General features: G+C 45.7%; 1 protein-coding gene across 10 annotated transcripts in view; it reads left to right on the top strand.

Moving 5' to 3' along the window:
• The window catches only part of ZMIZ1 (zinc finger MIZ-type containing 1), a 347,370-nt gene that overhangs the window by 6,431 nt on the left and 313,687 nt on the right, over positions 1 to 27,252 (top strand). For 3 of the 10 annotated variants that reach the window (XM_064430326.1, XM_064430320.1, XM_064430325.1), the window contains exon 1: positions 3,151 to 3,499. The exons of 2 other annotated variants lie outside the window; for them this stretch is intronic. The gene's annotated coding sequence lies outside the window, so the exon portion shown is untranslated. Of the gene's footprint in view, positions 1 to 2,805; positions 3,009 to 3,147; positions 3,500 to 27,252 lie in introns of those variants that run through there. 5 more of the 10 variants (XM_064430336.1, XM_064430327.1, XM_064430323.1 and 2 more) reach the window with 4 other exon arrangements.

The raw sequence follows: 27,252 nt of genomic DNA, 5'->3' as shown, positions 1-27,252 counted from the left end.
TGGAGCAGTTATAAAAGTTCTTTGTTGTGGATAGCCTGGACCCTGGCTGAAAAAAAGCACATCAACATGCATTAGTGGCACTTTTCTCAATTCATGAATAGTATCAGCACAGGTCAGAGAAAATGAAGGTTGTCCTAATCCTCACGAATTAATTTAATTTACAAACAAACTGATACATACAGTAGATAAACTGACTGCTGCAACCACTTTTGGGGCAAAACTTCATGGGTGACCAACACATCCTATGGAAGAAACAGGAAATGTCTCCTGCCACTGCAGAAGTGAAGACTCTGTGTGGGCAGGTGTAGCAGCTGGGATCCGGCTGTGACACCACTTAACGTGTGCTGTCACTGCAATGCTGGCTGAGCTCCAGTGACTGCAAGTGGCAAAGGCTGCTAGGGTTGCACATCCCCTGTGGACAGGTAGCACTTCCAACCCCTTTGGTGCCTCTGAACAGTGTGTGGCAAAGCCCAGTTTAGCAGAGGCAGGTTCAGAGGGCACAGTGGCACCTGCTAAATCACTACAATGATTTCCTGCAAGACCTTTATTTTCCTAGCCACATACTGTATTGATCAGGCAGCTTGGTTACTGAAAGAAGGCAGGGTGATGCAGCTGGTAAATCCTGCATGATGTGTTCATGTGGAACACAGTCCGCAGGAAAACTACAAAAAGCTTGAAAAGTAAATGTGTGTTTGCCAATTTGTTTTCAGCCTGGATGGTACCAGTGGAAGTTGTGCTTAAATATAGTGGACATAGTTGTAACCTTGTAATGGTGCTGCTGCGCAAAGATTTAATTTTCTAATCTATTTCTGTAAAATGGCTTCAAGCAATAAAGCGTCAAAACCTACTGCTTTGACTTTGCCCATGTCCAGGCCAGAAGTTTTGACACCTTAAAAAATATTAAATTTGATGCTTTAAAAAGGTATTAATTGCAAATGAATTCTTAAGGTAAGATGCCCAGACGTGTGTGATTGTCAGATTACTGTATTGCTACAATGTTGTTTTTGGTTACCTAAAAGGCTGGGCTTTTTCTGCGCTTGTTTCAATGAGACATCTAATGCTGCGCAGGAGTGAAATGGGCTGCACTGACTGGACATTATCCACTGTTTAAACCTGTGGACTACAGGTTACAATCACGGGGCCGATGTGGCTCGGGGAGGAGGGCAGCGCACCGTGCCAGGGAGAAGCGAGGGGTCACTGCGGGAGCAGAAGCCGAAGTGGCTGGAAGCGCTGGGGCCCTGGCCCCCGAGGTGCCGGACCTTTGGCGAGAACACTCCCTGGCGGATCTCGGGGCTCCTGCGAGCGGCGGGGCAGCGGGCCCGTGGGCCCTTTGGCCGCGCGGCCCGCCCGGCGGGGCCCGAGCGCTCCCGTCCTCCGGGCGGCTGGAGGCAGCGATCAGGGCGGCGGAGGCCGCGCGGGGCACGGCGCGGGAGGGAGGCAAGGAGCCGTGAGACGGAGAATTTCCTCCGCTCCCCGTCCGGGCGGGCAATGCCGGAGGGACCCGCTGCAGGGCGGGGGGCCCAGCACAGGCACCCCGTCCCTTCCCTCCCCCGGGCCGGCTGCGGGGCCCCCGGCAGCGCCCGTGCGCCTTTAAGGGGCGGCGGGCGGGCGGGCTGGCAGCGGCATTGTTCCCTGACGTCACCGCAGCCTGTGCGGCGGCGGCGGCGGCGGCTGCTCTCAAACTTGCCTTTGTTATTCGGCGCTCCCCGGCTGACACCGCGGCCGCTCGCAAAACGCGGAGCCGGAGCGCGCCGGAGCGGCGGGACGCGCCGCCCGCCCGGCTGGCCGTCCCCGCCGGGGCACTGCCCGCCCGGGGCTCCCCCCGCGGCGCTGCCGGGCCGGGCGGCCGCCGCTCCGTCTCCGCGCTGGGAGCGGCCGCGGGCGCAGCGCCCGCAGGGACCCCCGCGCCCCGAGGCACAGGGGGAAGGGCGGGCAGAGGGGTCTTTTCACCGGGGAAGCCACGGAGGCGTGAATGAGCGGGGCGGGGGGCGCAGCCCCGCGCAGGTCAGCGCGTCCGGCGGCGGACAGGGGCAGCCCCGCGGGGACACCGGCGGCGGTAGCGCTCCGTTCCGCCTGCAGGCAGCTGAAAAAAATAAGAAAAAATTAGACAATCTTCCCCTTCCCCGAGCGATCCGACATCCCTTTACAGTCCCGGTCGTTCTCCTCCTCCAACAACAAGACGAATGTGACCAGTGAGAAGCTACACAGTGCTGTTTAAATTGCTTATCTTAATTGCATAATCTAACAAGCCCCGTTGGAGCAGGGATGAATATATTAGGCTTATTAACAACTCATCATAAAATATTGATTGTCCTGGAAGTGTTTTATCAAGGGGAAGAGAAGTCGAGGGAGATGTTTTTCAGCAGATTGGGGCTCGTCAGACAAGGACGGTTTCTTCTTCTTTTCTCCCTGGAAATCGGGCTGGATTTCCTAAGGAGCACAGGGGAAGAAAAACAGCAGAAAAACACGCCCTATTGTTAGCGCCGGGGGCCGCGCTCCGGGCGGCGGGGGGGCCCCGGCCCCTGACCGCCCCCCCGTGCCGGGGCCGCCTCCTGGGCCCGCCCCGCCGGGCACCGCCGCCCGCCCGGCTTCCCCGGCTGAGCGGGGACCCCCGGGAGAACCCCGCTCCTACCTGGGTGGCGGGAGCTCCGGGCTCCGAAAATAACAGCCGCCCCGAGGGTGGGGGTGGTGGCAATAAATGGAGGGGGGTGGGGGGCTAAAGTGCAATAACGGAGCCAGCAGGATGTCTCGGCGTTCCCCTGTAATCCCCCTGCCCGCCCGGTAGTTCCTTCCATGCCCGTAAAAATTCTCTCGTGAAGACGACAGAGACGGAGACACCTCATGCTTGAGAGTGTGCTGTGTCCAGGGTGGTTTTCCCCTATTTAATAATACAAAAACACCGAAGGGAGTATACATATTCTCCAGCTTTCAGTTTCCAGAGTGGAAGGGTTTCCGAGTGCTTGGTATTCAGGAGGACTAAATCGAGAATCCCCGCCTTAAAAGACACTGTAAGACAATATTTGTATTTTAACTCGTATCTAAGATTTTTAACTTGGTGTGATTTGGGGGGGGGGGTGTGTGCTTTGCGGGGGGAGAGGGGAAGGGAGAGGGCGAAGGGAAGAACATCCCTGTAGGAGGCAGCTCCCTTTCAGATAGGAATCTGGGACAGATTTTGCCAGCAGCCACAAAGCATGGCCCTTTGGTAATAGAATAGCCAATGTAATTTGACACTTCAACTTGCTGTGCTCTCTGCTAGTTGATTCACTTACTCACCCACTAACATTGAGCTCCTTTTCACTGTCTGTGGGCAAGGGGGAAAAAAAAGGGGGGGGAAGGAAGAAAAAAAGAAAGCAAGGGGGAGAAGGAAGAAAGGAGGGGAATAAACAAAATTATATATTTAAAAATACCCGAGTAGAGCTGCAAATCAGTTGGGAAAGAGGATTTTGCCTGCCTTCTTCCTTATTATTTTGCTGCTGCAAGGCTGCTTTGCAATCCGTAGGTAAGTTTCGCGTCTATTTGCGCTCCCTGCTCGCACCTCCCCGTTCGCGGCCGGGCAGGGGTTGCGTCTCGGCGGAGCAGAAACAATGGAGCGGCCACGCTGGGGAAAAAGGTGTACAGGGAGGAAAAAAAAAAAAAAGAAAACAACAACATATTTATTCTGCAAGGGGAGAAAATGTGTGGAGACTTCTTAAAGGGGCAGACTGTCCCCGGCGAGGGCGCGGGGCGCGGGCGAGCGAGCAGCCGCGGAGCCGGGCCCGGGCGGGGAAGCGGCTCCAGCCGGGCAGTGCCCTTCCCGGGCCGGCCGCGGGGTCGCGGAGGGACCCGGCCCGGGGCGAACTTGGAGCAGCCGCGGCGGGAGGCGGGCGGGCGTCGGAGCCGCCGCAAGCACAAAGGGGGCTGCGGGGACCGGGGCGGCGGCTGCCCCCGGCCGGGGCGAGCTCCGCCGGGGCGGGCAGGAGCCCCGCAGCGGGGCCGGGGCTGCGGCTCGGGGCGTGCGTGCCCGGCCGCCCGTGCGGGGCTCGGGAGACGCGTGGGGAAGCCTGCGCCTGTTCTCGGGGCTCCGGGAAGCTTGCCTGGGTGTACATTCCTTGCGTCTGGGTTTTGAGAGCCAGTTGGGACCTGGGCCTCTCTCGCCAGGCAGGAGGAAGGAGCAGCCCCCCCTCCGTCCCTCTTCCCCTCCCTCCCCCCGTGCATCTGTCCAGGAAGCCGCCGGGCGGAGGGGAGGGGGCGCGGGGGCAGAGGGCCGGGGGTGCCCTGCCCTGCCCGGCCCGACCCGGCCGGAGCTCGCCCGCCTTTGTGCGAGGGGAGCGGGGGAAGCGCTTCCAGGGGCGGCCGGCGGAGCTGCTCGCGGGGAGAGGGAGAATGGCAGCCAGTTAAAAGACACTTCAGGAATGTAAACATAAAAATAGGAGCCATCCAGCCACGCTCTTGTCCCCCCCACCCCCCCGCGGGGCTCGGGATAGCATTCTGGGCTGGCGCGGTAGCGGGGAAGGAGTACGGCAGCCTGCGACAGGGGGAGGAAGTTGTTACTATAATCGGGGTTTTAGACTGTAAACTTTGTTTTGCACGTGCAAAGTTTAATTTCGGTGCCGCCTCGGAGGCTGCGATGAGAGACGCGGGGCGGCGCCTCGGGGGTGCCCCTTGGAGTGCAGCCCCCACCGCCGCCTTTGCTAAAGGTGGAACCTGCCGGGCCGTGGCAGCGGGACCCCGCATCGCCGCTTTTGTCTGGGCTTGCCGGGGTCCCGCTTCCCAGCCCGGCAGCTGCGTGACTTGGTGCGAATTGCGGCTGTATCGTCAGTTTTTCGGGACCGAAGCGAACTCAAGGCATAGCTCTGCTCTGTCGTCCGATTGTGCGCCGTGTGTATTTTTGTGCTTCAGTTAATAATCTGCAAACGGCTTAATGGCTCTGTAGTGCCAGAGGAATTGGTTTTCTCCATTTACTTCAGCAGGCCTGAGTGAAGCTGGTGTTCTGACTGCTTTTTTCAATGCATTGACACGAGAGAAGAGGATTTAACTTGGCAGCCTGAACAAATGCTCTATCAAAGGTTTCCTAAGAGACAGTAGGAGTGCTGGGGTGATGAATGACCTGGGGTAGTTTTAGGGTGCTACCTATGCAAGCTTTCTTTTAAATATGAAATGGCCATTTAGGGCTGTGAATAAAACTGCGCGCATCAGAAAGGCGACAGGCTTATAAAATTTAAAAGGGCAAAAGCCCATTAATGCTGTGGCAAAGCTTTGGCTCCCAGCTCTGGTTGAGTAGTTCCAACTGCCGTGAAGTGCCAAAGCTTTTAAGGAATCTTTAGCAACAGCTTCTCTCTGGCTGTGGAAGGGACCTTGGCCTTGCACAGTGGAAGTTTAATGGTGCAGCCTCTCCTCCCCACGCAAGGGAGGAAAGGCGAGGGCAGCAGGTGGGAGGGCAATGGGGATAACGTGGGGGTGAAGCAAAATCTGGAGGGCAGTTTTTTTAAAAGGCTGTATGCTGGAATGTATGGCTAAAATGTCTTGCTGCTGGGAACCTGTTCAGGTTACGATACGGAGGCAGTAACATGGCACGGTGGGTAACTCAAAAACATTAGTAGCACCAGCAGAAAAGTTTCACAAAGGAATGTAGCAAAGCTAAACACCTTTGGGAAACAAATCCCTCTGACGAACATAGTTTGTCGTGGATTCAGAGCTCCACTTCCTTCTCTTGACTGGGGAAAATGTACTATGGCATCAATCTTCTCTTGGCGGGGCCTGGTGCAGGTTTGTGAATGCCAGAAGACTCGCTCTGACCTTTCTCTGTTCCAAGCTGAGGATGTTGAAACACCAGCCATCAAACAAAAGAGACATTGAAAGCAAGATCTGCAATGGAGCACGTGTGACTTTGAGGCTAGCTGAGTGCATTTGGTGGCCGTTTTCCTCAGAGTCTGGGGTGGGGAACAGGAGGAGGAAAAGGTCGCTTATTTTTACAGTGAGACTATGGAAAACCTGACTTGAAATCCCCTGAATATCCCATAGTCAAGTATTTTCTTAAAGTGTTGTTTCAAAGTGCCTTGATTTCTGCTCTTTTTACATATGTATCAATAATTGCTACATTACGAGAGGAAGATTATTTCCCCCCATGGTTGCAAGGAGGACCACGAATTTTGCATAATCCACTGCATTAAAAAAAGAAAGAAGCTTTCAAAAAAAAAAATCTTTAGGATTATATTTTAAAACAATGAAGCATTTCCTGGGATTGAATTGACAGATTGTGAGTTTTATCTATACAAGATAACACTACCTTGAAAAGTGGCTGATTTCAAGATTATTCTGTAAATTGTAATTTAAATTTACTTTGGGCTTTCTGAATTTAAGAAGAATGCCTTTGGGACCAGTTGATATAGATATCTAACCTGCCAATTACATTCTTGTCAACATGGACAGATGCTTTTATTTTGCATTGTTTGCATTGTTTACAGTTCACAATACCTTAAATAAACGATCATGATTAGAAACAATAATTGAGTGTGTGGCAAAGGATCAATGAAAACTTTGTTTCAGGAAAGAAGTGAGTTGCTGTGTACATGTACAGAGAATGTTTTGTGCTCTCTGGGATGAAATAAATCTGCGATCTTACTATGGTGTACAATTCTGTTTTTAGATTATTTTAAGAAACCCACAAAAGATAATGGATCAGTTTTTGCAACATCTGAATGATTTCTCCTGTACAAGAAAGGAAAGGCAAGGCTCTCTGTAGCATAGTTCCATTCATAACTTTTCTTGGGAGTTGCTTGCCCTTTGCCCCAAATCTCTTCCACTTTTATGGGCTCCAAAGGTTTTCTGTTGGGGGGGGGAAGAAAAAAAGAAGCAAAAGCAGAGCCAAACCAGCACCCCAAACCCGCACGGGTGGAAGTTACATCACTGATACTATAGTTGGAGACAATGTTGGCAGGTTTTTAGCAATTTAATGTTTGTACTAGCAGCTTGGAAAACCTGTTTTCTCTCCCGAAAAGGAAGAAAAATAGATCTGGGAAAGGAAGAAGAATTGGAATTCCTTTTGCCTTCCCCAGTGTTGTTGATAGGTTTCAGAACAACAGGGATCCAGCCTTTTTCCAGTCACATAGAAGATAATGTGACTGTGAGAAATGGAGGTAGTGGCTGGCCAGGAACTCGTGGTGCCTGCTGTGCTGCTCTAACAACGTGGGTGATCAAATGCTGCAGGAGGCGTGAGCTTGGCTTGTTATGGCTTTACCTGGGAAGCCTGTTTCTCATAAATAAGTAGGACTGCAGTTAATGCCTGTGGTAGCAAATTTGACCACTATGCAATTGGCTAATTTGTTCGCTCCTAGTTAGACCAATTTTTGTGAAATTCTATCCTGTATTACAGCAAAGCAGCGAGAATACTGCCGAAGAGTTTATGTTGGTTTATGTTTGTTCCTGTCAACTGCCTGTTGTAGGACAAGCAGCACAAGCCCTCTTTATCCATTTAGGTGTGTTTTATGGGAAAACACAGTAAGCAAAACATCAATATAGAACCACCACAGACAGACCTCCTGCTCAGATATTGTATGTTTTCCTTACACTCAATTCACGTCTTCACTCCAAGTGTATGCAAGCCTTCCTGCTGATGACAAGTTGAGGCTGTCAGTGGTATTAGAAATAATTTCAGCTTTAAAATGGTGTCTTTGGCTTAAAAGGTTGTTTTTTTGTATTGATTTCCTCCTCCCCCCTTCTTACTATAAAGCAGAAAATTCTTATGTAGCAGTTTTCAATTCTTCACTTCCATTGGGTTTCATGTGATCATTAACATTCAGTTTGGCTAATGTTAGAATATTTTAAAGAGAATATAGGCTGCTAGGGAAATGTCCAGGCAATGACTTGTAATGGATCTCCACAGCTAGACTGTTGGAGGCAGTAGTGTATTATGAGAGTAGGAGATGGCCTTACACTTGTTACGTGTTATTTTTGGTTCTAATAATTTAAGATACACCGAAGTCTACATTGCCTGCAAAGATGAAGTTTCCTGGCTTCAGTACAGTGCTCTGCCCTTCTCTTTATGGAGCAGGGCAAATTTCTATGGGTATTAGGTATCCAGTAAAAAAAGCAAAGTTGTTCTTAGACAGACAAAATCACTTTCAACCTAATTTCTCCTGTAAGTGTCAATAGAAATTAAGTTACTCCACAGGGAATGACTCATTCTTTAAAAGAACTCGCCCTTCTGAAGGCTCACATGGGTGATCATTCATTTTGGAATATCTGTAGTTTCCTTCAGTTGCTTATACATTTTAGTTCTGTAGCAGAGGACAGAGGAAGTAATTTTTACTCCTGGTATAACATCCCAGAAATCCTTTCCAATTTGTGGTGGTTGATGCATTTTAAAATAAGTTTTAGTATCTAGTGAAATATCTAAGCTTGAAAAGGGATTTCTGTCCTTTACATGGATAATTCTATAGATCAAGCTGGTTTCTATTTTGTCTAGTGTACTAATATTGGGGTAGTGACATACAACCTATCACAGTAACATTCCATTAACATAAATGTGGGAAGCATATCCCCTGGTTGGTAATCCAGGGTTTGTTTTGACTCTGCAGACCAGCTTTGACTTGATTCCCAAAGTGAAGCTGAAAGGCTCCTGGCTCAATACCAGGCAGTGGGAGGGAGGAAAAGAAATTGCTCAAAACCCCATTTATATGCACAGTGGTACAAACCCGTGCAAATTTCATAAAAGTGCGAGTTTGTATTACCTCTACTGCTCATTGTTAGTCTGTGTAAGAGGTTTCTTATTCATTTTATGTTTTCTTGTTTGTCCTGGCTTATGACAGTGGATGGTGAAAACCTGATTTGTAACTCATGTCCTCATGCTAAGACATCCTCCTTCAGACCTGTGAAACCTACCCCGGTGATGGTCCAGCTGCCTGATCCATAGCCAGTTGTGTTATCCTCTTCCTGTAGGGCTGTATGCCAGTCATTTGTCAGTATTGGCTGTAGGCACAGAGGGACTGTGGTTGCTGTAAGCCTTTTTGTTTCCAGGGAAAAGCAGCACTGCTGTGGGCCTGACTTCAGAAAGGGGAACAACTCTAACATATAGATAATACATATGTGTTGTCAAAGATAGCACGAGACTGAAAGCCACAAAAGTGAAGCATCTGATAAAGTCACGCAAAACTAATATGGAGATGGTTGTCTTTATTTGGATTTTCTTGAAATCTTATTTGTTCTCATGTTCTCAACTCTTTACCTGGTAACTGGTAAATTCTTCTGTTGGTTTAGTGTGGTAGTCAGCTTGGTCCAGATAGCATTAACTAGAGAATACTGACTGCATATCAAGCAGTCAGTATTCTCTAGTTAATGCTATCTGGACCAAATATGCACAAATATGGGGAAACTGCCTCATTCATGTGGTAGCTCTTTGTGCTGTGAAATACCGTTTGTCGTCTTTGCTGATTAGGTAAAAACATGTTTGAGGAGTAAGAGAAAAAACAATACCTTGACTACAAGTTTGTGCTGTCTTTGGATTCATGTAGTAGTTTTTCATTCCTTTGGGACTTCAGGGCTCCGATGACCGACTGGCTGGCACAGTGAACGGTATCTGTCTTAGAGATTTCTAGATAGTCTCATAACTAATCAGAAAGCATTATTTATTGGGACTGCAGTGACATAGATATATGACAGAATAGTAGGGGCTTCAATTGGCCATTTAGTAGCAAAAACAGTTCCCTTGATGTGTATCTGCTTGTTTCTTGGCTACGTTCCTGATTCCCTCTGAGAACAGTGGAGTCTTTCAGGCTGCTCTGAAATACACACCTCTGTATCTCCATCCGTAAATTCTGCCGTGCAGGTTTCTCTTCTTGTGTTTTTGAACACCCATTCTGAAAACAGATGAGTTGATCTAATACTGGTTTATTGTGTAAATAAGGGCACTGTGGGGTGAGGGAGAAATGCAGGAAAACGCTGAGGCTGACACTGCGGGGCAGTTGGTGCTTGAAAAGGTTTGAGATGGGACTTGAGAAGGTTTCCAGTGACTTCTCTGGAAATTGTCTGCTCTCATACTGACAAAGGGGGTTTCGGAGTCTGCCTCACCAAAAGCTGAAATCATTGTAAGCTTGTAAGGTGTTTTTATGACTTTGATTTTGTGTGAAACTCAGACCCTTCCCCTGTGCTCTTCTCTTGGACATGACTGTTGTCCAGCAGCCTGCTGGATGGGCATTCTCCAGCTCAAAGGTTACCATCTGCTCTTGGTTATTTTAGAGGTGTGAGAGTGTGATGCGTGAGGGGAAAAAATCCACCACAAGAGAGTTGACTCACAGGGAGGAGAGGCTTGAGCCCTGAGTTGCAAGACCTCCACCCCTCCATCTACAGCCACTTTCTTGAGGAAATGAGAGAAACTCATCAGCTGCTGTCCCGCTGTGTCTGTGCCCAGTTTGAACAGCCTTCAGTTTGTGCAGCCCGAAGGCGGGATGCCTCCATAGATAGTGTGAAAATAAGAAATACCTTACGTATCACTGCTTTCACATAAGCCTTGGTTTTCCTTAGTACTGCACGTCTCTAAGATCTTGACTATTGTAAATGACCAAAAGAAGCCTTATAAACATGAAAATTTTCTTAGAGAATGCATTTACTTAAAATACATTGCAAAATACAAGTTCCTGCAGCTAAACTATTTTGACAATAAGCACTGTTACACTTCAGTTTAAAACTATTTTATATTTCTAGGTGAATCAGAAAGCCGTTTGGTTATCTTCCCTGTCCTTCCAAGGTATGCCAACCCTACCTCCAGCTAAAAAAAAAGGGGCAAGAAAATGCTTTAAAAAGCACTTTTAGAGACTTGACACTGACTTCTTGGAAAAGTAGTTTGTTTATACATCTACCCATAGATGAAAGAGAGAAGAGTTTATTATCCCGCAGGTTTGCAGGGGAAAAGAAGAATGATATGGTTGTCAGGCAGTCTACCCAGTGTCTTAGTGTCCTTGTAAGTTTTGTGTTTGTTTAATGCTTATAACTCTTTTCCCAGCAGTGGGATCACAGAAGTTAACTTTGTTGCAGCTGTTATACAGCTTATACTTAGGTCTCCCTTATAGCAACCCAAGGCTTTCCGCAAGCCTTTTCAAGTAAAGCTTCTCTTCTCCACTTAGCACAGGTTAATTCACTTTATATTTAATTAAACTTCCTTTTTTTTAACTGGAATTCTTGTTCTAAAGGATGTCAGGCCAGTGAACTGTCATCCTGTACATGCTTTTGTGATCTGACTATCTGCACACTCAGCTCACTGTGCTTTAGGTGCTTTACAAAACCACAAAACCTTACCTTTCTGTTTCACAGAAAACCAAGGTGCTGAGTTGCAGTGGGCACTTATGTGCAGATGTGGATGGTAGTTCTGTGACTGAAAAGGTGAATTCAGTGTGTGTTGCGCGGTCAAGGCTGTTTCTCTACAAGCTAGTGTTCAAATTGATCCCATTCACAAGTCCCTTTTTGATTCTGAGATACCCACTCTGATATGTCTCACCTGGTGAGACTTAATGCAGCTACCAGTCCTGCTTTTAGATGTTTCTTACGGGAACTGTACTTGAGTCTTTGCTTGTTTTCTCAAGTGTGAGATTTCTCCAAAAATCTACATCACTGTTTTAAAAAGTATTGGGTTGCAGTCCAGCTGGAGTTAGATACCATTAGAGATGGGCGCCTACTAGCTTTCCAAATGAATGCTTAGCTTTGGCTTTTGGCACTGTAATACTCTGACATCTCTCACATTAAAATCATAACAGTATTATGTAAGGAGAAGTTATTTTGGGTCACTAGCAGAGCCCTCTCAGGCTTCGTTAAATCAGCCTTGCAAGTTAAAACACTCAGGCTCCCATCTTCTTCCTGCAGCTTTTTGGCAGCATGAGCGTGTGGGTGCTGTGTCCTTTCTCAGTCGTTTGCCCTCTGCTCTGCTCAGGCTGCGTGGCTGGCTCTGCCCCTGCTCCTGCCACAGCAGTTCGTGTGGCTGTGGGGAGCCCTTGCAGAGGAAGGGCACGCTCAGCTCTGCTCAGCCCTGGCTGTCACTCCCCAGTCCCAGCTGCTTTGAGGTGGTGCTGGAAGGAAGGAGCAACCGGGGGGGCTCTGTGTTCCTGCTGCTCCAGGCTCTGTGGCAGCAGGCAGACAGGAGTTGCGTGGGAAGCTGGATACCCGCGAGGGCTTCAAACTGCACTAAACAAAGTCCCCCCTCTGCAGCGGGCACTTCTTGTTTATGTGTAACTCAGGAGTCAGTTTCATTTGGCCTTGTGTTATTATTTAGCAGAGGACAAGTAAAACACCGGCTGTTGGTGACCAGCAAGAGACAGAGTACAGAAACAATCCGGGGGAACCTTTGCAGTGTTTGTTGATAACAAGTACTTGAACCTGGTGTTTAGCAAAGGTACAGTTTAGATATGAAAGATGCCATACTTGGACTTGTGTGAGCATTATCAATGCTTCCTTTGGAGACCAGTCCTTGCGTTCTGAGTGATCCTTGGGTATGAGTTATGCATAAAGGGATGGCCATTTGGAGATGGCTTATGCTTTAGAAGAAATCAGCAACAGGACAGAAGATAAATATTTTAAAACATCCACATGAAATTGCTGTGCCCTCGATGTCTGTGCGGCAGGGAGAACAGAGCTGCTGGATTCCACTGCCGGTGGCAGAGGCTGGAGCTGTGCAGGTTGGGAGAGTGGAAGGGCCCCCTGGGGCACAGAGCAGATGGTGCTTGGTGCTGCTCAGGCTAGGGTGAGGCAGTGGTTCTTTCTGCAAAGAGCGGTGCTGCGGATGGTTAGTGCTTCAGAGCTTTTTTGATTAAAACGGGTTCTGAAAATATTTGCAATAATTATTATTCTACCTGTATTCATGGCAGATTGCTCTTTTGTAAAGGAACCCATTGAAAAGCATCTGAGAGGTGTAGGGTCTGCAGAGGCAGAGTTGAGGTGGCAGTGGTGGCTGCTGCTGGGGGGTTCAGAGTGGAGCTCTGAGCAACTGGCTGGGGAGAAACAAATGAGTGCCTTAAATTCAGGATTGTGCTGCTTCTCTTATCCTTAAGTAAGGTTGTTTTATCCCCAAATAAATACAAAAAAATGCTGAAAATTTAGGATTCATCTGTTAATATTTCTTTTGTTAAATAATTGGTACTTGGAACATCTATTTTTAAGACTCTGGCGTGTTTCCTCTTAGCTGCCCTAGAGCACAGCTGCTCCCCCAGAGTGGTGGTTGGTATGCTGCATTTAAGGCAGTGTTTTGTAACCTTTGGATATCTGCCTTTAGCTCTCTGATAGGCTGTGATGGGTTCTTGTAAGTGCCATGCCACCGGAGTGGTTCACCCAGGACAGCTCCAGCTCGGCGTCTGCGTGCCCAGAGCTGGGAGCCGCAGGCATATGCAGGTAAACACATTAACGAGCTGAAAGGAGGATAAAGTCGATGATAGGCAGGCTGCTATTGTGTGGTGCCCAGGCTGTGCCATGGTGACTAAGACGCTGTGATAGTTTCCTTATTGGCCACCATCTGTCTGCTCCTGGCTGCAGCTTCTTGGCTGGCACTCTGCCTTGGGAGAGGGACCGGCTCTGCCCCGGCGCAGCACCCAGGGCAGGGACGGGACGATGGATGCCCAGAGCTTTCTGGTCATGGCTGTGACATACACTTGTTTAATCACTTGGGGGAAAAAAACCCCAATCTCTGAGACAGCGTTTTCAGTGTATTCTTAAAGGTTTCGCATCCTAAATGCAATAAATCATTCGATGCGTGAACTTCCTTGCAACACTTTTTGCGACATAAAATCTGATACCAGTGCCTAATTTTGGAATATTAGTGTTTTGAAAATTTAAGGGAAACTTCACATGTTTCTAGAAGTTTTATGGTGACACACAATTTGAAATTCAGATTTAAAAATTTTAACTTGGTCACCCAAGAAGAAACAGTATGTCAGTGTGGAGTCTTACTCCTTTTTCTGAAATTGCAGCTATGGCCCTCAGTATCTTTTTCTCGATAAAGAGAAATGTAAATCAAAAATACTTGTAATGTTGCCAACATCTTGTCCTAGCAATACCCCAGCATATTAAATCATAAAATAAAGAAATAGTACATATCTCCTGCCATATGAAAAATAAAAATATATTTTAAAGTATATATTTGCTGTAGTCATGCTCATCTTCAGAGTTCATGAGTTTATACCTTATTTCCTGAAGAAACTGGCAACCAACGTTATCTGAAAACCTGTTAATACAAGAAATGAAATATTGGTGAGTCAAGCTCCCATTTTACCGGTTGCACCCAATTTAGGAATATCTTGTAGTAAATAAAAGGTTAAAACATACACACCAACCTCTCTTTGCTTTCCTTCATTGTTGAATAAGGCTAAACCCTCCAGAGGAGCACTGAAGAGGCAGGAATTCTTTGGCAGTTGATCTATTTGTGTTTTTAACGTAGAATATTTTTAGCCTGAGATGCAAAAATATGTACTTTTGTATTGAAAGAGACTGTTGTTTCCTTTTATTTTAAACCCTGGATGAGAAACAAGATGTCAGACCTATTATAATGCAGCCCAGTAATTAACATATGTTGGTCTGCCTCTGCCAAGGATTTCTTATGAGTAATGCAAGTTGCACAAGTAGAGGAGTCAGGTGGTTTGTCAGTGAAGAATCATACACATGCTTGAGTGATCAGATCCTAGAGACACCATCTGAAGATAGAATGTGTATCTGGATTTGAATCTAAGAACAATTATAGTTTAAATGACCTCTCGGCTACCTTAAGTTTAAAAATCTAGGTAAATTCAGCTTTTTCTTGATTTTTTTTTTCCTAATGAGGCATATATGACCAATTTTGATCTGTTTTCCTGATAAATCTTATGGGAAACAAATGGTATATTGTGGATTTAAATAACTAAAAGATTCCTGAACTCTGAAGTTTGCTACAATTAGTGTTCTTTCTACAAGGAGATTTTGTTCCTTAACCTAAAAGGAGACTGTTGCACACCCACTTGTGGTTTAATGTGGGCTCACAATTGGTGAGTGCATCTTCTGCACAGCTCTCTCAATGTGACCCCATCATCTGGGCTGAAGGGACTGGAGCAGGGGGATGTAATAGGATGTAATAGGATCAGTCAATATCTGCATATATTGCAAGTATTAACAAACACCAGAGCTTCTTTGGTAGTTTATCACCATAGTGTAAAACCATAATTTTTTTCTACTTCAGAGTTGTGTTTAATTTGTAGTTTATATTTTGATACTATCTGTTCAGCTATAAATCAAGCTTGGCTGTGACAGTGATGGCCCTCAGGCTACCTTTTGGTTGTAAATTCACAATTGTTTTTGCCTTGAGTGCCATTTTCAAGCTATGCAGTGTGGATAGTCTTGAATAAAAGAACTTTCAATACAGGAAGTGGATTTTGGTGCTTAGACTAATGATTATACTAATTGAAGATTGCCAGCCTTAAAATATTCAGCCATTAGAATCCAGGCATATAAAATAATTTTATGTAATAATAAACTTGAATTCTTTTGCAAAATCTGCTTTTGGTACCCCTTGGTTTAGGGTCCATATTTTCAGGTTTTGTCTTGGCTCACAAACACTGGAAACTCAATTAAATGGACAGAGATGCTGTTATAATTGGTTCACTTAAGGAGTTGGAGCTTTAAGAGTACACATGAAAGTACCATTAGGCTTAGGTCCAGGACTTGTTTCTCACTTTCTGCTGCATTTCCATGCCATGTTAGGTCCTGGTAGGTCCAATTCACCCACGGAGGGTGTTTGCCACCCTTTCTCAAAACAGGGTAGTGCAATTGGTTGTCACACTTAGCAACACTGGTTGCCTGCTTTTCAAATCATTGAGCAACTTGTGACTTCCAGAAAGGTTAAGTAAGGACTGCAGTGGGTCAGAACTCCTGATCTGCAAAATTCTCATGTCTAGAAAATGCTGAGATCTCTAAAAGTGAAATTTTTGGATGTAAAATTCTTTTCCCTTCTACTGTCATTATTCTAAACCAGGCAGATTCAGCAGCTTTTGAGGAGATGCTGGAAAACCCAACTAGTTTAAGGGGGAAAAGAGCTGGCTGAGAAAAATGAGTGGTGAGAAAGACGTAGCTGCATTTACTGCCATAGCGACATTTTGGCCATGGAAAGTGAAATTGCTGAACTTGTGTTAATATTTATTGTGCATTCAAATACCTGTCGGAAGGCTTTGTGATCTATGGGTACTATTTTTATCTTCATTTACAAATCAGCAGGTGTTCACAGGCCTGTTGGACATCCATCCTTTTGAGGCATTTATGAGTAAACGTTTCTGGCTGTCATAATTTTGGTTGGTCAAGTTCATATTAATTGCTGCACTCTGTGCAGTTGTTCTAACATTTAAATACTGCCTGTGAGTAGGTTTGATTAAAATTACGTCTCTAGGTGCACACTAAATACCTTTGATACTTCACCTACAAACAACTGTAGAATTGTTGGTGAGAATGACAGCTGCAGGCAATAAACGAGGACAGTAATAGAAGTCTCAGTGCTGGAGAGAGCATCATAAATCATGAGGTGAGAGCAGCGTGTGTGCTGACAAATCGGTGAGCAGCTGCAAACAGCATTTTCCAGGTAAGAATTATTGCACTTGCTCCTGATAACTGCTCAGAAACCACCTCTTCCTTGTATGTGGGCAACTTTGCCCCTGCACAGGTACTCACAGCAGTGTAAGCTGTTGATCTCTAGTATTTTGCCTGGGAATGGTGTTTTGTGTGGTGTAAGGTGCATATTGTACATTAGACCTTGGTTTTCATCCAAGGTGTATTGAAGTGTGAGTTTTCCCTTTCAGGGAGGAAAATCCCCATGCTTATTGCAGCAGATGAGTTATTTGATTTAGTTTCCTCAGAGACTTTGGAGAAGTGTTCTTGACAGGTGGAGGGAAGGAGATGTATTTGGATGGTTTTAACAAGCTTGCTTTGTTAGCCCTCACTGGGTGGAATTTGGAGGAGGTACATATGCCTCTTAAAAAAAAAAATACTGGAATGATGCTGTTTAAGTAAGGGAGGTGATAATCCAGTCATATAGAAAGCAGTCTTGCTCTTCTACTATAAGGGAGATGAAAACTATTTTAATGAAATAATGATGGGAAACAGATGGCAAAGAGCTAGCAACTGAAATATTTTTTGAACACTAGAAAATAAGTGTCAAACACATGTCTTATAATGTAATTATTGCTAAAAGCATAACATGTCAGAATATGTTTTAAAATGTTCAAATCTTTTCTTTTGTATGTAATTCAACCTTAATCTCTTGAGTTCTGGTTAATAGACTTTAATCTCGATAAATTAATGGCTTAGAAGTTTTGATGACCAGAAGTTACGGCCACTTTGCTTAGACAAGTCAATGTGACACCAGTGCCCTGCTCCAGAAAGGTGCTGCAGCTGGCAGACATTCATAGCTTTAATTTGCAGTCTTACAAGACTACCCTTTGGAGTTCCTGTGCTGCCAGTGTGTTGTCCATGATGGGAGAAGTTGCTGACACATGCGGGCAAGTTGGGACTGCAGTGTGGGCAGGGCAGCCCCAGCTGTGGGTGCTGGCTGTCTGGCTCAGGTGTAGGCTCCCCTGGTGTTGGGGAGCACAGCTCCAGCCTGCAGCACACATCCTGGAATACCGGGAGCCCAAACCAGCGCTGCCCCTGCGCTGCTGCAGGTGTGACCGCAGTGCTGTCCTGTCCCCACTGTGACACGGAAACTTGAGTGTCTGCAAGGATTTCTTAACTGTTTTGCTGTGCTGTGCTTATGGTTAGAATGTAGTTGTCTTTCTGTTGTTCTTGAAACTGTTTACATAAATCATACAAATGAAGTGTTCATTAGAAATGGTCCTTTGAATAGAATCATATAAACATGAGATAATTGTGTCCCAGTTTACACCCCACCCCTCTCTCCCACTGGGCAGCAGGATTTGATCACTGGATTGAGAGAAGACTTCTGTGGTTTTGGAATGTTTTAATTGTGGCTGGTTTTGTTGTTTCTTTGTTTGTTTTCTTGTTAAAGTTCATTTTCAGCTGACTTAGCTACAATTGATACCACTGTCCATGACTGCCTGGTTTCTGCATCAATGAAAGGAACACTAGGAACACCCCAACTAAGTAGATGGGAGGCCAGGGCCTCCCTTTGAGCTCAGCTCAACAGGCTTCAGGCTGTGACACTATTCTCAGTGTCCAGACACCTTGCAGTTCCCCCCAAAAAGGAAGACTATTTTCATACACCTCAGAACAGTTTCAGTTCAACAACCTGGTTTTCTAGAAACTCTTTCTTTCTTTTATAGAATATTCTTCTGACTTTGACAAATGTACAAGAGAAGCTATTTTTCTGAGGTTTTTATACTTATGTACCATAGCCAGTGTGTTCAGACACCTTCATGTGCATTTTTTTTCCTCTGAGTCCCATTGAGCTGAATACCTCTTACCAGCCTCACCTGATTTAATACTGAGCTAGCTGAAGGGTACCATTCATTGGCTGGTGGCATGGTGACTTTTGGAAGATAAGCTGGAGGCTGTGCAAGCTTTGGTGCTAGCAACACAGGGCTTTGACTGTGGTGTCCCTGGCGTGGCCACGTTCCTCCCCCTTCCTCTGTGCTAGCAGGAATAACAGAATGGAAGGTGTGCAGGGGTCTCATCTGTGCCTCTCAAAGATAAACTGTGTCCTGGAGGTGGTGCTGACTGTGTGCCCCTAACGCAGGCTGATGGGAATCAGGAAAGGTGGGGTGGCATGGAAGCAAGGGGCCGTCACTGCACCATGGTGGATGGCTTGTATATGGGTCAGCATCTTTGATGGCTTTCTGCATTCACTTCTTCAGAACAGGAATAAATTATGCTATTAATACTGAGGGGAGCTGTACCATGATGCCCAGTATGAGCATGCTGCTGTGTGAGAAAGGTGGACAATCCCTCTTTCCATCCTGTGGTTTTGTGCTGTCAGGACTACTTAAGCCTCTTGGTTCCCTGCTGCATGTTATTCCCATCCTTATGCTGTGTTAGCATAAATATTTGTGCAGGTGCACAATGAACCAGACTGCTGAACTGATGAGGATGGAAACAAAAAAGCCCTTTTGTGTTTCTTACGCATTTTTTCCCTAGTCTGTTTCCCTCTGTGTCTGCACCAATCACCCGTGAGCAGCACATGGGCAGCAGCAGAGGATTCAGAAGCAGAGCTGTGTGGCAGACATGGAGGCAGGAAAGATTGCTTTAACTGGCTCTCCTGCCTAGGAAAATGAGACAGATCCACAGCCTCACAATTAGCAGAAAATAATAAACCCAGCTTGTAAATAGATTGGATCAAGTGATTAAAACCACAATATTTTGATTTGCATAAACTTGTTTTCCTATTAGTACAAGAGCATCTGTTGCTGGGGGCAGGTAGATTCTCACTAAATTGCATGTAACCTTCCCTACATCGGGCACCGCTTGTCATCTGTTAGAGCAGCCTCTGGAGCTGGTCAGGAGTCCTGAAAGCAAGACCCAAACAAAAGGAGCTTGGTTCTGCAGGACCATGCCCATGCAAGTCCCTGCCTAAAGCCCTGCATCCAGTGGATGATCTTGGGAGGCTGGAGGCCTCTGCTATCTCCAGCTACATGACCTGGAGAAGTGAAAAGATGCTGGAAGAACTCAGTCTCCAGCTGGTCTGCGGTTGAGGGCACTGGGGAAGCATCACAGGGCCAGGGCTACCCATCACGCAGAGCAGTCCCCCTCAAGCCTTGTTCCTCCCCATGCTGCCTGGTGCATGGGTAATTTGGGATCAGTGCAGAACCTGAGCCTTTTAAAACACCCTTGTATGTCCTGTGACGTAGTGTGTGAACTGCCACTGAATCCAGCTGTACTGCATCCTGCTGGTTAGTTCTTCCAGTTTGGACCAAGTACCCCTAGCTCTGAGGCTTCTGTTTTGCAGAAGGTGGCTCTGGTTTCCACAGACTGAAAGCCCGAATGCAGATCTTAGGAGACACTTTTTTTCTTTTCCTTTGAACAACCTGTGTTTCAACTGAAATGGATTATTTCCTTTTCTGTCAAACCAGGTCGTGGGAACTTAGCACTGTGCAGTCAGGGAGGAGGTATCACAGAGCTTGAAGCCCATCCTCCCCTGTGGTTGGTGTGGCTACAGGATGCTTCCATCACACTTACCCCTGGCAGAAAAGGCGGCTGTGTATTGTCACAAATTGTGCAGAAAGATCGAAAGCCAAAACCTGGAAGGGAAAGCCAAGCTCCCCTTTTCAGCCCTGAAGTATTCCTGCTGGCATCTGCTCTTCCCACCCTTGATGGAGGGAGCCAGTAGCTGGTGGGCGACCTCCTCCTGTCGGTGCCCGGGCGGGGCGGGCAGTCCAGCGCAGGCGGCTCCTTTCCGGGAGCCGTGGCCTCCGCCGAGGCCAGCTGGCAGCAGCCCCTGGCTCTGTGCCTCTCCTGCTCCCTGCTCAATTTTTGCAGCTTTGGAGCCTCGTTTGGGGGCTGAAGTGCCGCAGAAGAAGCTGTGCTAAAAGGGTGCCTTTTGCATGGTGTGCAGTCCTGCTGCGGTGGGAGCCCTGATTGGTGGCTGGAGCTCCTGGGGACCATGATAACAAAAATCACTTTTATTATTAAACGAAGTGTGTTGTTTAAATGCTAGTTGTGATTTTAAATTATTTTTTGTTATGCTTCCTAAGGCCCATGGCACGCTGTGTTTCTTTGATCTGTATTTGTAGAGGTGTTCTGTTACTGCGAGCGCGGGGGCTGGAGCTCACGGATCAAACCACGAGTGGCCGTATCCCCTTGGGAGTGTGGAATAAGTCACTCTGGCTGCCTTGTGGGTGTAGATGCATTTCAGCTGTGGGGTGCCTCATGCTCCTATGGAATTAAATGTTCTCTCTGTTTATTGTGCATGGGTTAGTTATTAAGGGATGTTATCACTCCTCATGCCTTACACAAATGAAGTGTGTCAGAGCCCCTGTTGAACAGAAATGTATAAACCAGTCATCTTCAGGTATTGGAGAAAATTTCCCCGAATAAAAAAAGCAGGTCAGAACCTTAAACTGGCCAGTATTTGTGTGAGTTTTACTGTGGGCACTCCAAGCCATCTCAGTGAAGTAGACCTGTGACCTTGGCCTAGACTTTGTCCTGATGTTGTGAACAGATTTTGAGTAGATTGCTGTTTGGGATGCCACACAGCATAAAGATTATGATGAAGAAATTCGTGTTCAAATTGGAATAGAGCTGATAGCATCATACACAGATGTTTTGTGCATCAACCTTTGTTGTAAAATAGCTTTTAATAGCTCCAGATAATTTCAGTTTTTTTTTTAAATCAAACTTATTCTCAGACCTCAGGAAAAAAATAAGATGACTTATGGTTGAAAACAGAAATTGTCAATACCTTCATGTATTATACCTTCATGTATTCATGCTAATTTTTCTTTCCAAATTTTGTTTTTATTAAAAATATAATTTTTCTTGAAAAAATGCTGATTTTTCTTAAGGCAGCTGATAAAGTAAAATGCCTGAAACAGGTCCCTATTTCAGTGCATGTTGTTTCTGAAAATTTGATGCTTTCAAATAACATGAAGTGAGACTTCCAAACATCTCCAAATTCATTGAAGTTTTTCAAGTTTATAGACTGTTTCTAGAAACCAAAGGCACAGATTCATTTTTGCAGGGGTTTTGATTTTTCTTTTTGTGATTGGTTCTTTTAATTATATTCCAAACAAATTACCATAGTGAAATCTTTCTGTGTGTCAGGATATCAAGAATAACGTAGTGTAAGCCTCTTTCATTAATATTCATTGTGATATTTCGTAACTGTATCTGTTGAGCAGCACTGATTGAATTTAGAGAAATTGTATTGTTTAAAATCCTTTTCATTAATATATTAAACTCTCATAGCATATTATTGAAATCAGTTTGTACACAGACATTTGATTTTGCATCTCTAGCCTTACCCAAGTTAATAGACTGCTTGCATCCATTAATGTCATGTTAGGGAAATTGGCACTCCAGTTTGATGGGATGCTGTGTTCTAGTAGCTGTAAGAACTGTACAGGTTTCAGAAATTATTGGTGAGACTTAGGTGCATTACAAATTAATAAAAAAAGTTATAGAAGATATTATTTATACTGAAGTACAAAATAAATACTGGATTTTCTTTAAAAATAAAATGGTTTGGGGGTTTTTGACTGTTAATTAGTCACTCTGCCAGGCTTAATGGTTTTAAAGAAAAAAATGCATCCACTTAAAGCATTTAAATTTTTTTCTGTCCTACTTCACTGTCAAAGACTACACAAACAGAGGAAACAGGCAGATGAACTGGTCTTTGGGAGGAAATAGTTAAAAGTAGTAAAGCCTAAGTGCTATCAAACACATAAACAAACCTCTGAAAGTAACATTTATATTAACAACTTACTGGTTTTAAATGTTTCTTGTGACTGATGCCGAAGAAAGAAGAGGTGTGTATGCTGTTTAAACTGAGCCTTGTTGCAATAGTGGAAATTAAGCTGCATACAGCAATTTTTAACTTTATTTTTTTTCCTGTCTGTATACTATGAGTTTATGGGGAAGGTGAAGAGCAGGCAGAGCTGTGCTTCCTGGGGACCAAGAAAGGAGTGCTGCTGCTCAGACTCAGAACTTTTTTTGTATCTTTCCAGATTTTAAAAACGATGAATAAAACCTGGATTAAACTAATAAAAGTTTTAGGGTTTTGGGTTGATTTTTTTTTTTTGTTTTTAATCCTGAAGCTTTTTAAATGCCCCTGCCTTTAGAGGTCACCAGCTTATCTGTGTGCACACCACTGAAGCCACATGAGGTGCCTCATTACTTACTCCCATGTGAGTAACTGCAATGTAAGTTTTTGCAGAAAGAGAGCAAAATGGATTTACAGCATCCCTTTAATACACGCTCAAATTAATCTGCATGAGGTTTCCGAATACATATAGTTGAATATTCAAGTTTCAGTCTAGCTCTTTGACAGTGTTTTTGCAGAATCTAACCACTTAAAAGCAGCTTGGGGTTTTAGGTTTTGGATTTCCCAGTTATTCCTCCTCTGTTAGCAAGCCAGGCAACGCAGGAGAGGGATAATGCATGACACAGAGAGAGCAGCAGCTCGCTTCTTTGACTCCAGCCACCAAAGAGCCAGGTGATGTACTGAGCACAGGGGAGGGAAATCAAAGTCAGAGTCCTGTAAATATTTATATTCATAGTTAAGGTTAGACATAAAAATGGTTTTTAAACTTAGCCGAAGTCCTTGCACATAAAGTTGAGAATGTATGTAAATATTTGTAGTCTGGAACCTATTTCAGGTTTTTAAAATATTTAAAGTCCTTTCAAAAATACCTTTTTTTTTTTTTTTTTTTTTTTTAATACTGCAAGACCTTATGCTGCAGTATTAAAGATGCATTCAGAGAATGCAAACCCAGCCACGTGGGTAACTCCTTCCGACAGCAGCAGGCAAGGTAACAGCTCACCGACCTGTGAGATGCTTTTGTCTGCATGTTCAGGCTCTTTCTGGCAAGAGTTAAGTGCTCAGTTAGAGGGCAGGAGGTTTGGCTTTGGGTCACTGAACTCCAGGGTGTGGTTGTCTGATTTCAGCTAATTTTTCCCCTCCAAACTTACTTTAAAGTAACTTTGAAAAGATTGCTTTGAGTGCCTGGGTGTCCCCAGTAATAACACAGGGTGTGCATGTTGGGCATTAATTGATTTGTGGTGAAGAGGAAGAAGTCAGCACACAAGGTTAATTATGCAATCTTCCATCTCTTGCCTGGACTTCCCTAGTTGGTGTGCAGAAGCTACTTTTACAGTGCTGCTGTAAGATAAATAATTTGCAAGGTCCCTGGCAGTACAGAAGTGCAGCTACCTGGAACTGAGAAGGACTGCTTTTTCATAGGCTCTCAAAGTCTTAGCATGTATCAGTCTTTGTCTTGAGAGCTGTGTTTTTTACTTATTTTATTAGCTCCTGGTGTGAAGGAAGTGATGTTATCCTAGCAACATCCTTGTCTTCATTTGGCCTTCAGTATTTGTGTGTGTGTGTGCGTGTATGTATTTTCTTAGTAGTGAGTGACTGAAAACATGTGCAAGCCAGCCATGTGCTGATGTTGCACTGACTCCAACTCTCACCCACCCGCCCACTTTCCTTCCTTCCTTCCTTGGAGAGCTGGCAAACAAATTACAGCCTCAACGTGTGTGCTGCTCAGGCAACGGCCCGCTGGGGAAATGCATGGGGGAGAACATTTGGATGCCAGATCAGTGTCTCATTAGGCATTTCTTAGTGTATTTTACAAGTCTGCAGACAAACAGTAGTTAAGGCTCAGATGGAGAAAAATTTATATGCTCCCTGCAGGAAAGGGGGGAGGCTGGGGAGTCTGCTGGGACTTGCAGGGCAGTTGCTGCTGCACCCAGGCAAGTCCCACATGGCCATGCTGATTCAGTTATGTGCCCTAAGAGCTGATGGGTAGGAGGGGACTGGTGGCCCTCCTGATCACTTCAAAACATCAGATTAATTTGTTGCATTCTGCTTTGAGATAAGGTTTGACAGATCCTGCACAAATATTGGGGTACACGTCTGGTACAAGTGTGAAACTGGGCTGAATCCAGTCTAAACCTGCTCAATGAATGGTAATTTGCAAAGTCATGTGGCCAAATCAGATGACTTCAGATGTGTTTTTAAGTGAGGGTTAAAGGAAACATTAAGCTTATGTTTCCTTGTTGCCGTCATTGCTGTTTTACCGTATTGGAGTCTTAATGGTAATGTTTTCCTTTCTTTTTCACAAACAAGATGACCTTGGCAGTTAATGACCTGCTTACAGTCTTTGGCATGGCTCTGCCGGGGAGGGAGCATTCATCATATATATTCAGTAATTTCACATTACAGAAGATGCTCGACACTGGCTGTGAGGAGGCAGTGAGAGAAGCAGTATAAAGGAGAAGGAGGAGGGTGGCCCCATTTCACAGGAGGGATTCCCCCCTCAGTATGGATGCAGAACGATCCAGACCACAGTAAAGAGAATGCAGAAGCTGGGGGTGTGGGCTGTTGTGGGATGGGCCTGCATGTGGACAGCAACAGCCCAGCTGCCTGGCGCTGTGGAGGCAGGGAGGAGCAGCTGGTCCTCCCCAGCACACTTGGGTGCGTTTGCAGGGCAGCTGGGAGCTGAATGGCTTTGCTTCAGCAGAGCAAAACTTGGCCCTCAGCACCTGCATAATTGGGCTGTGCAGACCCCAGCAGAGCAACGGGGGCCTGATGGTGGGGAGGGCACATGAGCCATCAGCCCTGCTGCTGTCTCATCTGCCCTTCAGCAGAGAAATGTTTAAGTGGGGCTGTATGCCATCCATATATTATAAAAGCCATAAATAAATGGTACCAGGCCTTCCTGACCCACATTGCCCTTCCTGGCTGGAGAGGTGCTGAATGTGTTTGGTCTTCACATACTTGGTGCCGTGCTCTGGCCCCATGTACTGCAGCCACACTACTGTAGTTGGAAACTTAATGAATAAAACTAAAGCTCAGAAGTCTTGGGTCTAAGTTTTGTGGAGTTTTTTTCTTTTTGTGAGGAGAGAGGGATAAAAAATTGTCTTTTTTTGTTTTGTTTTTAAATCTAGATTAACCATACAAAGAAGTGTTACCTATGAACTGCTGCACTGGCAAGAGTAAGCTGGTGCTTTGGAAAGAATTTCTGACTTCGGAGCAAATAATTTGCTTTTTAAGTTGCTCTGTTGTTTTTCCTTGGCTTTGCCTGTGAGGGGGGCCTTGGTGGTGAAGGGCTTTGGTTATGGGTGCAGCAGCCACTGAGGGGACAGTGGGGAGGCTGCCATCATGTGAGCAGTAATTTTATTTATGTTGGTCTCCTTTCAAACTGTCACAGTAAATCTATATTCCTTGTCATTTTGTAAATCATTATATAGGATTAGGCCTTTTACCAGCATTTAAAAATTCTGCAGTCATTTTAAAGACTCTCTCCCTTCCTGGCTCAGCCAAGCGATTCCTTTTCTTGCTGGTATTCCTCGCTATTTAAATAATGCCGGGCCTGATTAGGAGGAAATGGTCTCTGGAAGGCAACCGACATTTTCAAAAGCGCTGTTCCACAAAGGAGACTTTGAACTGTGCTAAGGCTTTAAAAGTTAAATAATATTTTGAATGTTAGAGTTCTAATGTTTTCCTATTGTCATGGGAGACTTGGATCGAGTCCCAGGATTGTGGTTAACTTTGCCTCCAAGCTTAGGCCTTATTTATTACCACTGAGGAGATGAACTTCAGCTACTTCACCTCTTTTTTTTTTTTCTCTCTCTCTCTTTTTTTTTTGTGTTAACTCTTAAAATTGAGACATCTTTATAAATTTTTTTATTATGTTTATTTCAAAAAGGGTATAAGTTTCCTTATTTTTTTAATGGAGGCCTGAGCAGGATGAGTGGTATCTTGGGGGTGCCGAGGACTGTGGCAGAGCCACTGGTGCCCTGAGCACCCCATGTCCCTGTGAGCTCCGTGGAGGGGCTGCGGGGCTCCCTGCAGCGCTGCTGGAGTGAAGGCAGGGAGGCAATTAAAAGAGGAACGATCCTGAGGGGAGAGAGCCACGCGAGGCGCGGCAGCAGGGGCTGGGCCCGGTCCGGGCTGAGGCCTCGCACCGTGCCCGTGAGGAGCGGGTGCCATGGCCGTGTGAGGGGCAGGGGCGCTTCAGCCCCCGGCTGTGAGCAGCCCTGTGCTCCCGTCTCACAGGGAAAGGCGGAAAGGCCCCTTCCCACCCAAACCATTCCGCTCTCCGTGCAGCCTCGGAGAGCGCGGCCGTGGGGCCTCCAATGGGATGCAGCTCAGGTTTGTGGCTCTCACAAACGAGTTCATTTTCACGCAGCAGCCTACTGGAGCCACAGTTTAATGAGCGGTTGCGATGGAACAAGGTTGTTTTAGGAAATAAAGTTAATACTTTAAGGACATTTATGCATTTACTAAGCCCTCAGAAAGCTGCATGAACTATGATAATAAAATTTGCCGTGCGGGTCAAATCATGGCCTTCATTGTTAGGCATGGTTTTTTCCTGTCGTCATTCTCCCCTGGGGATTTATTTGGCATGAGGTATAATTTATTTGGCATCACGTAATCTGTGCACAGTAGTCATGAACCCTTGCTTTGAGGATGCGGGGTTCAGGGCTGCTGTTGGTCGGTGCAGTCTCCCAGGGCCCATCTTCCATTACTGTGTACTTCCTGCCCATTCCCAGGAGCCTAATTATTAATATAATAATATGTAATAATGGCTTATCAGAACAGATTACGTTAGTGCAACTTGCTTTTACCATAAGTCAGTATACCTTAAAAGCATTTGTTGGTTTAAGTTGAAA

Source organism: Passer domesticus, chromosome 8 (assembly GCF_036417665.1).
Source record: "Passer domesticus isolate bPasDom1 chromosome 8, bPasDom1.hap1, whole genome shotgun sequence".
Lineage (NCBI taxonomy): Eukaryota > Metazoa > Chordata > Aves > Passeriformes > Passeridae > Passer > Passer domesticus.
This window is presented reverse-complemented; position numbering and strand designations above follow the sequence as displayed.